Raw genomic sequence first — 13,930 nt, 5'->3', positions numbered from 1 at the left:
CTATACAGCCCTCAGAGTGCCCCTGGCACCTGTGTTGAGACAACCACTGCAACCAAAGCTTACCAAGGCTCCAGAGGATCAAAGAAAGGATTTCCACCGTGCACTGGCCAGATGGGCTCCTGTCCTAATTTGCTTTTCCTTTTCACCTTGTTCTGAGACGGCAGAGGTGGCTGCAGCTGGAGACAGGGAAACAGATGGGTAGAGTGCAGATGCTGGATATTATCTTCCATCTATTTACTCCACAGATCTCCAGATTTGTAATTTCTAAGTTAGATCAACAAACACTCTGGGCTATCTTGCTTTTATTTCAGGAGTTAGGCTGAAATGGTTTGAATATCCCTTTTAACCTGTTCCCTGTCACAGAATCAAACGTTCAGGTTGGAAAAGACCTTCAGGGTCACCAAGTCCAATCAATAACCTTTCTCTACAAGGTTCACCTTGAACCATGGCCCTAAGCACCACATTCAAATGACCTTTAAACTCATCCAGGCTTGGTGACTCAACCAGCTACCTGGGCAGCTCATCCCAGTGCCTCAACACTCCTGCTGTGATTTTTTTTCCCTACTGTCCAGTCCTAATGTTCAGGTATCCGAAAGCTTTTGGATCCTTTCTTTATTTTTCTTTTCTCTCTTCCTTTTTTCTTCTTCCCCCCCCCCCCCCCTTTATTTTTTTCTTTCCCCCCCTTTATTTTATCTTTTCTTTTTCCTTTCTTTTTTCCCTCTTCTTTCTTTTTTTCTTTCTTCTTTTTTTCTTTTATTTTTCTTTTTTTCCTTTCTTTTTTCTTTTCTGTATTTTCTCATTTTAATTTTCTCTTATTTTCCTTTCCCCCCCTCTTTTTACTTCTTTCTTTTTCTTTTCTTTATTTTCCTTTTTCTTCTTTTGTCTTCTTTCTTTTCTGTTTTTCTTCTTTCTTTTTCTTTTATCTTCTTTCTTTTTCTTTTCTTTTTACTTTTCTTTATTTTCTTTTTTCTTCTTTCTTTTCTGTTTTTTCTGCTTTCTTTTTTCATTTATTTTCTCTTTTTTTCTTCTTTCTTTCCTTTCTTTTTATTTTTTTTCCTCTTATCTTTTCTCCTTCCTTTTTTCTTTTATTTTCTTTCCTTTCTTTTTTTTTCTTTCCTTTCCCCCCCTTCTTTCTTTTCTCTTTTTTTTCTTTCCATTTCCCCCCTCTTCCTTCCTTCCTTCCTTCTTTCTTTCTTTCCTTCTTTCTCCTCTTTTTACTTCTTTTTTTTCCTCTTCTATTCTTCTCAAACTGAATAACTGGACTTAACTAAGAAATCCTTCCACTTCATGGAGAGTAACCTATGGAAAATTCATATACCCATAAGAAGAGATTAATGAAAAGGAGATGAGGTGATGCCAGCACAGCAGAGTCTGTAAAAAAACCCAGCAGAACCACCTCATAGTTTACCCTCTCCAGGCAGCTGAACCAGTACAGAGCAGAAAAGAGAACTAAAAAGCCCTCCAAAAGTGAAATGACCTTGATCTGTGCAAATTAACATTCAGAAACACAGATTAAATCTTAAACTTCCTGTGCCGCAGTTTCATTCTAGGGAGTGGCTGTTTGGAAGGGGTAAATGTGGTAGCTGTAGGTAGGCTTGCTTTGGGAGCTGCTGCTGTATTTGTACCTATTTCACAGTCCAAGAGCAGGGCTACCATTTATTCAGTTGAAGTGAGCCAAGGGACCTGAAAGAGAATCATGCTTTGAAGCAAATCAAAGCAAACAAGCAAAGTGACACACAATTGAAATTGCTGAACCCAAGTCCACAAATTAAGCAAATGGAAGAGTCCAGTGCTGTCCCATGCAGTCAGCCCATCCAAAATGCACACAAGTGGAAATTCAGGGTCAGTGGCTGCCCCAAAAGAAATAAATTGCATCCCCAAACTAAGGCACTTCTGTCCCTAGAACACAACACTTCTCTAATGCTTTAATAAGCAGCGAGCTGCTGCTCTGGCCTGCTTTGAGCTGCTACTCACAACCCCTATTGCTGCATTAAGATTTCAGGATGTCCCAGATTCCCACCACAATTTCATTTTCCATCAAGGGGAATGCATTCTAATCTGTGAGGAAAAAGCCATCCATTTCTCATTCAGCAAACTTTTATCTATCCTGCTGCCTTAAGTATCCAAAGTCACCCAGTCAGGTAAGGTCACTAATCTTGTCTCCTCTCTCTGAAAGTCACCCTGTGACTAGAGTCAGCTCTGCCATCAAGAACTTCTCTGGGAAATCAAACATTAATGATAAGAGCCAGCAACAGCTAATAGTGTTTTATTTATTATGCATGAAGACAGATTTTTGAAGAGAAATCACAAGGACTGGAGGTGTTGAAGCAAAGCCTGGATGAGGCACTTAGTGCCATGGTCTGGTTGATTGGACAGGGCTGGGTACTAGGTTGGACTGGATGAGCTTGGAGGTCTCTTCCAACCTGGTTGGTTCTGTGATTCTATTATGTGTCAAATTTTGAGCTTTCCAGTTCAAGAGAGATAAGGATCTGCTAGAAAGAATCCAGCAGAGAGCCATGAGGGTGACTGGGGGACCTGAACATCTTCCCTACAGAGAGAAAGTCCTGGGGCTGTTTAGTCTGGAGAAGACAGGACTGAGAGGAGATGTGATCAATGCATACTAATATCTGAGGGGTGGGTGCCAAGTGGAGGGGGCCAAGCTGTTTTTGGTGATCCACAGCAATAAGACAGGGAGCAATGGATACAAAGTGGAACAGAGAAGGTTTGAGCTCAACAGGAGGAGAAACTTCTTTCGAGTGAGGGTGACAGAGCCCTGGAATAAGCTGCCCAGAGAGGTTGTGGAGTCTCCTTCTCTGGAGACTGTCAAAACCTGCCTGGATGCATTCCTGTGTGAACTACCCTGGGTAATTTTGCCTTGGCAGGGGAGTTGGATGATTTCTGGAGGTCCCTTCCAACCTCTACAGTTCTGTGACCCTACAATTAGAGTCAGCTCTGACATCAGTCTTCTCTGGGAAATCAAACATTAATGATAAGAGCCAGTAACAGTTAATAATGTTTTATTTATTATGCATGAAGACAGATTTTTAAAGAGAAATCACCACATGCCATTGAGATTTGGGCACCAAAGTTGGTTTTGTTTTGGTTTTTTTTTTTAGGCTCCTTTAGGAAATACAAATTCATAAGCTAAACATAAATAAGAAGCAGATCATAAATTATTAAATAGAGACAATGCCACAATTATAATTATTAATTAATAAAACTAATGCATAAACAAAGAAATAAATGATAAGCAAAAATGTTACAGGGAGAGGAAACCTAATAGCCAAGATTATTACAGAACTTTGTGTGCTGCTTGCCACATATACCAGAGCAATACTTCTCTTAAGTACTTTTCCTAAGCACTGCAGACTAAAATTGGGAGTGCTGCAGCAGCAGAAGTGGTTCTCTATGTATGTTGGCACATGTGGGGCTCATGCACTCCACATTTCACTCATGTCTTGCTGTAATATTCAGAACAAACTCAGATCCTGTAAGAATTCAGAGCTGTCCCATGTGGGCTTTTAACTTTCAGCTCTTTCACAGAGAATTGAGACAGTTTAGCCTGGAGAGGAGAAGACTGAGAGGGGATCTAATCAATGTCAATATATAAATGACAGTTTTGGAGAAGGCAGCCCAGCACTTTCTAGACAGCTTTAATAGTTGCTTTTAGCCTGGGAGGATGAAGCTTTCAGATAGAATGGGGGGTGTCTGGTGGATTTTGTGAACCTGCATGGCCAGCAACAAAGTATGAGTATGATCACAAGTGTGCTCACAGCATATACTGAGCAGGTTACTGTTCTGAGTGTGGTCGTTTAAGGTTCGCTGCCTTCACCAGTCTGAGCAGCAGTGCTGGTAACCACTGCTCCTGACATGCTAATACTGAGTCCTAGGGATCTTTTAATATCAGAGAATCACACAAACATTCAGGTTGGAAAAGACCTTCGGGATCACCAAGTCCAAGCCATAACCCTACTCTATATGGCTCACCCCTGAGCCATATCCCCAAGCACCACAGCCAAACGACTTTTAAACATTCAAAAGATAGGAATTTTAGTTTGGGCAGTTTCTGTCTGGATTTCATGCCATGAGGAAATCTGAAGCATGTGCTGATAATTTTCAGTGTGGTTGGCCAGAGGGAAAAATATCCAGGGGGAAATGAGAAACACACATGTTGATGTACCTGCATTTGAGATGTCAAGTGCCCAACTGATGTTCTTTAATGACTGTCATATTTAACTCCTTATCTGAAGAGAGGAAGGGAAAAAAAAACATCTCTCACATCAACTTATTTTTCCCAGATGAAATTAATTCCATTAAAATATTGTCTGGATGCATTCCTCTGTGACCTGAGATAGATTCCATGGCCCTTCTCTGGCAGGGGGATTGGACTCAATGATCTCTTTGGGTCCCTTCCAACCCCTGGCATCCTGTGATTGTAGAAACCATTTTATGTTGCTGCTGAATTAAAACACTACCAGAGAGGTGGTGGAGTCTCCATCTCTGGAGACATTCCAAATCCACCTGGAAGTGTTCCTGTGTGACCTTTACTAGGTGAATGTGCCTTGGCAGTAGTGTTTGACTTGATGATCACCAGAGGTCCCTCCCAACTCTCACCATTCTGTGAATTCAAGAAAGTTTCCTTCCCTTCCCCCCCTCTTTTTTTTTTTTTTCAACAGGCCTTGCTTTGAAGCTCTAAAGAACCTGAAATGTGAGCACATATTCCAGTCTCATTTACACCTTATCGCCTTATTATGCTTTATTCCTGAGGGTGCAATTATGGGGAAATAATTTTACCTCTTATAAATTAGTTCTGGATTCAACCCAGAATTGTAACGGTCTCAAATTTTGTGTGTTGTGATAAATGCCAGAATTTGGTTGTAGCATAACCCTTGCAAGCTGGTATAGTTCCAATGGCAGTGTCTGGTACCTGGATTGTTTATGTTGGCAATAATGTAAAAGAAAGAAGAATAAAAATGGAATTTGAGTTGAAAAAAAAAACTCCAAACAACCAAGTTTGAAACAGAATCACCAACTGCTTAAAGTATAATTTGCACTCAAAAGTTATTAATAGAATTATAGAATCAACCAGGTTGGAAGAGACCTCCAAGCTCATCCAGTCCAACCTAGCACCCAGCCCTGGCCAATCAACTGGACCATGGCTCTAAGTGCCTCATCCAGGCTTTTCCTGAACACTTCCAGGGACAGAGACTCCACCACCTCCCTGGTCAGCCCATTCCAATGCCAATCACTCTCTCTGCCAACAACTTCCTCCTAACATCCAGCCTAGACCTCCCCTGGCACAACTTGAGACTGTGTCCCCTTATTCTGTTACTGCTTGCCTGGCAGAAGAGACCAACCCCACCTGGCTACAGACTCCCTTTAGGTAATTGTAGACAGCAATGAGGTCACCCCTGAGCCTCCTCTTCTGCAGGCTGCACACCCCCAGCTCCCTCAGCCTCTCCTCACAGGGCTGTGCTTCAGGCCCCTCACCATCCTTGCTGCCCTTCTCTGGACACATTCCAGCATCTCAACATCTTTCTTAAATTGAGAGGCCCAGAAGTGGAGACAAGCAGTTCTGATTTACTAGAGGTACAGACTAAACCTTCACTTCCCCCTAGCTCACATTTCATCCTGTGTGATGCCACCAGCCAGACACTGCAGAGCCATGTCAGTCTTGCAGCTGGAGACAAATTCTGATCAAGACATGGTTTTGAGTTAGTGCTGGAGAAACCTCACTTCTGAGCTCTTTTATATGAAGAGGCAGAAAATGTTCCCAGTCTTCTTTTGTCTGTGTTTTGCTCCACGGCTCAACCTTGATTTGAAGACTCTCATGTTCAGTGGTCACTTACTCTCTAGTACCTTGGGAGCAAGAAGAACATTGTTAAGTGAAATTGAACCGAGTAAAGCACCGAAGGGGAAAGACTGTCAGGAGCAATTGCTTAAAACCAGAAGGATAGACTACTTAAAATAAGATCTTGAAGGTAGAACATAAGGTAGTCATTTAAATTCTTGGCTTACATTATCAGACTTGTCATTAGCTTTTTAGATAGAGTCTAAGAAAAATTTCAAGTACATGAAGGCAGCAAATGTAACTTTGCTTGATAGAAGAGGTTGGCTTTGGTAAACAGATCACACAGACTAATTCTGGTTGAAAAAGACATTTAAGATCATCTAGTCCCAGCATTATACATCCATTCAGTGGATCATTAGCCCCAGTAAAGAATGACTACAAGGAAAGGAAACTGACCACAGCTGGAGGAATTAGACCTATTGTCTAAAAAAGGGGAACTTGTCAATTGTGATAAATTCTCATTTAAGATAGTGGTGAACCTGCTGTGAGACATTGGCAAATATGGCAACACAATCATCATCACAGCAGCCACTCTAAGAATTTCCAGAGCTGGATCCCTGTGCCACAAGTCACAGCAAACATAGGCAGTGAGGTACTCCCTATCCTGAGATGCCTTCAACAGAAGTGGGAGAGCCTGGGGAAGGAAGTAAAGCCAGCAGGACACAGTATCACAGTATCATCAGGGTTGGAAGAGACCAGGTCTTGACTGGTCTCCCACAAGAGAGCTTTTTTCCAGAACACAGAATGAGAAGCAGGCCTGCTAAGCATGGACAGGGATTTATGATGGGAAGTAGTTGCACTCTACTGCAAAGTTTGGATGATGAAAAAATAGGTCCCTGGGGTAATGCATCTGCCTGTCTCGTGTCACAGTGCAATAATGGTGTGCAGGGTGAGGAAGGGAAGTGGGGGATACAAAAAGGAGAAAGATGGAGACAGTTCCTGAGAAGTGAGGAGCCAACATAGAGCCAGCTGCTTGAGACAGTAACAAATTCAACCTAATTTTCAAAAGAAACAACAAAGGAGAGGACCAGCTTTTGATGGAGCACAGCAGGAAAAGTGTCTAAGTCATCTGCAATCGATAGTTTTGCCATAGGACTAAGCTACTTCCTTGATAAAGAGCTGACTTTGATGTCCAAAGGAGCAGGTGCCTGTGGGAGGTCAAAGTTTGAAATGAGATTACTCATAAGGATCAGAAAGATAATCAAATCTGTCCACTTCTGTGGCAGTGACATATCAGCACAAAAGGCTCAAGTTCTAAACAGCCACAGTTAGCAATGAAAGAGGATAACTGCAAAGTCCTGATGAGAGGACCAAAGTCAAGAATGGTTTCCCAGGGCAGCTCATTTCCGACTGACTTGAAAGGACCAAGCTCACTGGCCTGTTAAATGGCTTTTGCTGTTGAGAGGGAACTGGAAGCAAGGACACTCAGACCCAGACACACAGAAAATTGTGAGCCTTGCAGGGTTAGTAAGCCTTGCAGTCTTAGGAGTGGAGCATGCAGAGCCAAAGTAAGCAGCCATGTCCCTGTGCTATAGATGGAGAAAGTGGATCATGCTCAGTGGGAGAAAGTCCAAGCAAGACAGATGCAAATGTTCAGAAATGTGGCTGAAATTCCACTTTTCTCATAAAATTACCCATAACTGAGCACTGAGGTAAACCTGGGATACTAACTCATCCCTGTGTGGGTGGTTTGCTAGCTCCTTTGCTCTGCTCCAAGACCCAGCTAGAACAAGAGCTGTGCCCTGTGGTTGTAACAGATGCTTAGAAAGTTCAAGGGTTTAAATGCAGAATCACAGAATCACAACATGTCAGGGGCTGAAAGGAGCTTGAAAGCTCATCCAGACCAACCCCCCTGCAGAGCAGGACCACCTAGAGCAGATCACACAGCAATGCATCCAGGCAAATTTAAGGTTTGAAATTGCAAATGCTGTGTTCTTGGGAATGTCCTGGCCTCCAGAGCAGAGGACAGGCTGGAGTGGGGGGCATATTCCACTAGAGTTCAGATCACAATGGTGAAATAAATGCAGGGTTAGTAGAGTCAGGAAACAAGGTTCTCCTGGTTTTGCTGAGACAGAATCCCAGGCCAGCCATGGGCTGCAGCTCATTAACAGTTCTGAGTCAGTCAAGACAGCTGACTGGAGTTGGCTCACTGATGTGTCCCATACCATGAGCATTACACTTGTATAAAGGGGGATTTTTGCTGAGGAGAGGGGAGTCTGTGATGGTTTGGGTGTTACTCACCCCCCCCCACACTTTGGAAATCACCCAGACTAGACTCAGTCAGCTCTGGAAATTTGAATGAAGCTTATATTTACAGCTGGCACAATATACAAGCAGATATTTACAGTATATACAGTTATAGACAGAAATAGACAAGGTAAAAGGCAATACAGAAACACAACAGCCCTCCCAGAAACCTGAGTCCCCAGGAGGGGCTCCCAACCACCCTTCCACCTTCTCCCACCCCTCTCAACCTTACCCCAGTCCCAAGGAAGAATGGAGGTTCAGCCAGGGGGTTAGGAAGCAAAGTGGATTAATCAGAGAGGTAGCAGAGAGGCTAGAGAGAGAAAAATGCAGCTCTGAGCTCCCCAGCAGAAGAAGTGCCTTATCTACATTTGGATTCTTGTTCTTATACCTCTCAGCAAGCCTATGAGTGAAGTGGACATCACCACTGTTTCCCTTTCACAGCCTGTGATCTAATCCTTCTCACCAGAACATTCTAGCTTGACTCAAACTGGCACAGAGTCTCTTGTTGGAGCCTGTTGCTTTGGCCCCTCCTTACGCATTTCCTGCTCTTGAGGCTTGCATTCCTACGTGTTGTGACTGCTGTACTTTTGTTGGCCTGAATATAACTTTGTAAGCCTTGTATTTGGCTATTTCATTTGTTTCCATTACAATCTGTGGGTCCTCTTGTCCTGACCTGCTTTCTTTGCTGGGAAAGGAGTCATCGCTGCTACAAGAAGCGGTTAAACATAGAGGAGCGCAGCCTAGGTGAGAAGCCCCAGCCAGTGCTCGGGAGGGGACTAACGGCAGAGCAATGATCAGGTCCCTACCCTACCTAGCCGGGGGGCCAGCCAGGCCCCCCGGCCTTTGAATCCCCTCCACCATTCACCCAGTGATGCACCACAGAGGACTCACCGGTGATGATCCGAGGAGGATCCTTCTGCCCAAATGGGCAAGCTTGGGGCTTGCCTTTCCTGGGGCCACTTATAAAGGGGTGTGGGCAGGGAGGGCTAAGTGGTCACACCTGGGGTGGGAGGAGACTCCAACAGAATCCAAATTAAACAGGGGAGTGGGCAGGGAGGACAAAGTGATCACACCTGGGGTGGGAGGAGACTGCAACAGAACCCAGACTGAAAAGGGGAGGGGGCAGGGAGGGCAAATTGGTCACACCTGGGGTAGGAGGAGACTCCAACAGAACTCAGGTGCTTTGGATTCGGAGGATAAAAGGGAAAAAAAAAAAAAGTGGTGCTGGGTGGAAAGGAGGCAGTTATGGTGGAAAAGAGGAGATGGTGCTAAAAGGAGGGAGATGAAAAGAGCACGGGGGGCAGAGAGGGAAGGAGACTTATAGAAAATAGGGAATGGAGAGGAAAGGAGATGGGGAAGAAGGGAGATAAAATAATAAAATGAAAACTGAACTGCAGTGTTTGTGTTGAAACCTCTTTTCGTGAGCAACCCTTTGTCATTTCTACTTGGACTAGTAACCAGCTATCTTGAGTCGCTGTCCGTGGAGCTGTTCAAGGCAAGGTTGGACGTGACACTTGGTGCCATGGTCTGGCCTTGAGCTCTGTGGTAAAGGGTTGGACTTGATGATCTGTGAGGTCTCTTCCAACCCTGATGATACTGTGATACTGTGACTGTTTCCCTATGTTGGCTGAAGAAGTCACACCTAAGAGGACAAAAAGAGGAAACAGAGGAAGTCTAAGAAAAATGAAAATCTTACCCAATTATACATGAAGTGTGAGGTCTTTTGGCGAGTTGTGCGTGGGCCAGCAATGTGCCCTTGTGGCCAGAAGGGCCAATGGCACCCTGGGGTGCATCAAGAAAAGTGTAGCCAGCAGCTCTAGAGGGGTACCTCTTCCCATCTGCTCTGCCCTGCTGAGACCATGCCTGCAATACTGTGTCCAGTTTTGGGCTCCCCAGTTCAAAAGTGACAGGGACCTGCTGGAGAGAGTCCAATGGAGAGCCACAAGGATGATTAGGGCTTTTGAGCATCTTCCCTATGAGGAGATACTGAGGGCCCTGGGACTGTTTAGTTTGGGGAAGGCTGAGAGGAGATCTCATCAATGTATAAAGATCTGAGGGGTGGGTGTCAAGTGGAGGGGGCCAATCTTTTTGGCGGTGCACAGCAGTAAGACAAGGAGCAATGGACATGAACTGGAACAGAGAAGGTTCCACCTCAACGTGAGGAGAAACTTCTTTACAGTGAGGGTGCCAGAGCACTGCAACAGGCTGCCCAGAGAGGTTCTGCAGCCTCCTTTTCTGTAGACTTTCCAAATCCACTTGGGTGCATTGCTGTGGAAACTACCCTGGGTGATCCTGCTTTGTCTGGGGGGGTGGAATTGATGATCTCTGGAGGTCTCTTCCACCCTCTAATGTTCTGATCAGGTGCAGAAGAAATTGCTGTAGTTTAACTGCTGGTATGGGCTAAATGTAGACAGGAGTGAGAAAGGAAACACTCTGACCTCATGCTGAGTTTGTGTGCCTGGAAGGTTGCAGTCCTGATGTTTTAGAAAGAATGAGCCAAATGCCTGCACCAAAAACTTAAGTCCCAGCTTCATCACCCTGATGTCCTTTGCAAGTTTTGATTGGGTGGAGATTTGGATATCTGGTCTTGGAGCTACAGCGATGCTATGCAGACAGTTTAGTGCAGTGCTGAGTTCAGAGCTGCTTCAGAATCATTCTCTGGCAGCGGTTCAAATCCTCTGGCAGTAGTGAACAAAGCAACCCAAAGGTTTGCAGACAGGGTTTGGAGGACTGCCTTGCAGCTCTCAGCCTGTGGTTTGCATCCAACACATGGCATCTAGTCTGAAACTCTCCAGATCAGAACCCTGGATCAATCTCTGGACTTGGCCTTTGCTAGTAAACTGAATCAGGATGAGCAGCCCCAGGCATTATTGGCACGTAAGCAACAGCTGGGTGGCAGAGGTGTTTTTGGCCAGTGCCAGGCTCTTCCTGGCAGTTTCTGGACATAGCTGAAGGGACTGCCCCTAGTAGGCAGTGCAGTGGTGTTGCACTCATTCTTTTGTGTGTGAGGGGGAGAAAAATATGGTCTTTCACTGTGCCATGCCACTTGTCAGCAGACTTATTGATCTACTGGTGTGAAAGTGGCACTGGTGCCATACTTGGCCTCAGCACTAGAGCTGTGACCTCCTTTGCTGACTGAGCATGAACCCATGATACATAGGGGTGACTGCAGAGTGGGTGCTGAACATGCCACACCAGAACAGGATTCAACCTATGTTAACACTGAGTCATCTAAGTGGGCAAATACTCCTTCTCCCCTCTCAAAGCACCAAAAGGCAACTAAAAAGGGCTCAGATGAGTCTCGCTGAGCAAGTGCACTACCCTGACCAGCCTGTTCAAAGGCCAGAAACACAAAGGTCAGGTTAGAGCACCATCACTCTTTATCAACCTAGAGCAGCCTGTTTGTAACTTGACAGCTGCCATGGAGCTTGAGAACATCAATGAAATCTCTATTTCCTCCACTTCTATGTACTTCTTTTTCCTTTTTGTAACCATGCCTGTCTGTTTTTTCAAAGGCAGGGAAAGAAACTATCATTCACAGCTCCTAGCTGAACAACAGAACTAACTCTTTCATCCCACTGAAGAAAGATAACTTGACAGAATTGGAGACTGTATCCAAAATCCTGTCTCTGAAAGAAGGGTTTTGATACAGTTTGATTATTCCTTCATGCACAAACACTATTTCAGTTTCAGAAGAATCTTTATTTTGTTCTTATTATCTTCCTTATGTGTATCTTAGTCAATAAATGTCCAGACTTTGGCACTGGTTTCTCCTTATTCTTAAGACCCTGAGCCTTGTTTGATGCCATTTGGTTAGTTTGCAGATGACACCAAGATAGGAGCAGCTGTGGAGCTGTTGGAGGGTAGGAGAGCCCTGCAGAGGGACCTTGCCAGGCTGGATGGGTGGGCAGAGGCCAATGGGATGAGATTGAACAAGACCAAGTGCAGGGTTCTACACTTTGGCCACAACAACCCCAAGCAGAGCTACAGGCTGAGGACAGAATGACTGGAGAGCAGCCAGGAAGAAAGGGATCTGGGGTACCGGTAGACAGCAGCTGAACATGAGGCAGCAGTGTGCTCGGGTGGCCAAGTGAGCCAATGGCATCCTGGCCTGGATCAGGAACAGTGTGGCCAGCAGGACAAGGGAGGTTATTCTGCCCCTGTACTCAGCACTGCTCAGGCCACACCTTGAGTACTGTGTCCAGTTCTGGTAAAGCCAAAGGGTAAAGCCAAGTGTAGCAGTGAAGGGAACAGCTGGCAAAAGCCACAGACTATTGGAAACATCCATACCACAGCAGCAGTCAGACTTGTGTGTAGTCCTGACATCTCAACACACACATTTTTCCCTGAGGACATAGTACCTTTTGGCAGGAGTGGTTTTTTTTGCTGTCTTTGGCTCACAAAGTCTATGTCCTTTCTATTTAGATAAGGACCTGCATAGTACAACCTACACCCTCATTTTGCCACTGTAAACAGAACAGGTTTTCTGTCAGAATCACAGAATCATTCAGGCTGGAATAGACCTCTGAGATCATCAAGCCCAGCCTATAACCTACCACCACCACATCAGCTAAACCATGCTACCAAGTGCCACATCCAAGCTTTCCTTAAAGACCTCCAGGGATGACGACTTCACCACCTCCCTAGGCAGTCCATTCCAGTGCCCAAAGTCGCTTTCTGTGAGGAAGTGCTTCCTAATATCCAACCAAAACCACCTCTGGCACAGCTTCAGACCATCACTCTTGTCCTGTCACTAGCTGCCCTGGGAGCAGAGCCTGACCTCCACCTGACTGCAACTTCCCTTCAGGTGGTTGTAGAGGGTGATAAGGTCCCCTGTGAGTCTCCTCTTCTGCAGGCTAACCCAGCCCAGCTCCCTCAGCCTCTCCTCATCAGACTTTCCCTCCAGCCCCTTCACCAGTCTCATTGCTCTCCTCTGGCCCCACTCCAGCACCTCAGGATGCTCCTTGCAGTGAGAGGCCCAGAGCTGCACGCAGTGCTCAAGGGGAGACCACACCAGTGCCAAGTACAGGGGCAGAATCACATCCCTGGTCCTGCTGGCCACACTTCTCCTGGTGCAGCCCAGGCTCTGCTTGGCTTTCTGGGCTGCAAGTGCACACTGCTGGCTCATGCTGAGCTTCCCATCCACCAGCACCCCCAAGTCCCTCTCCTCAGGGCTGCTCTCCAGCCACTCACTGTCCAGCCTGCATTTGTGGTTGGAATTGCCTCAAGCCAGATACAGGACCTTGCACTTGGTCTCTTTGTACCTCATGAGGTTGGCTTGTGCCCACCTCTCCAGCCTATCCAGGAATAAAAGATCAGGGTTAAGTTAACTACTCAACACTAAGTATTAACCCATTAGTTAGTGTAAAGGATACAGTATTATCATGACATAAGCATTATCTTTCTGGACCCTACAGTTAGAGCAGTTTACTCTTGGATTTTATGTGCAAAGCAGGTGGTCTCCCACATATTCAGTTGCCTGTCTAAACAGGATTGTCAGAATGTGTAGCAGCACAGTTATTCACCTCCTCCAGATACATTTGTTTCCCATTTGCTTATCTAGCCACCAGGAAATGTTGAGATAGCATAAAAGGACTGGTCTCTTGCTGAGATAAATAGTCTGTGTTTAGCATCAAACTAGTGTCTAACAGCACTGCAACCTCTGTCTGGCACTGCTGAATCACAGAAACATTCAGGTTGGAAAAGCCCCTCAGGATCACCAGGTCCAACTCACAACCCTACTCTACAAGGTTCACTCTAAACCATATCCCTAAGCACCACATGCAAACGACTTTTAAACACATCCAGGGTTGGTGACACCACCACCTCCCT

The sequence above is a fragment of the Pogoniulus pusillus genome, chromosome 31, assembly GCF_015220805.1.
Source record: "Pogoniulus pusillus isolate bPogPus1 chromosome 31, bPogPus1.pri, whole genome shotgun sequence".
Taxonomy (NCBI): domain Eukaryota; kingdom Metazoa; phylum Chordata; class Aves; order Piciformes; family Lybiidae; genus Pogoniulus; species Pogoniulus pusillus.
The sequence above is the reverse complement of the archived record's forward strand: the minus strand, read 5'-3'. Positions refer to the sequence as shown.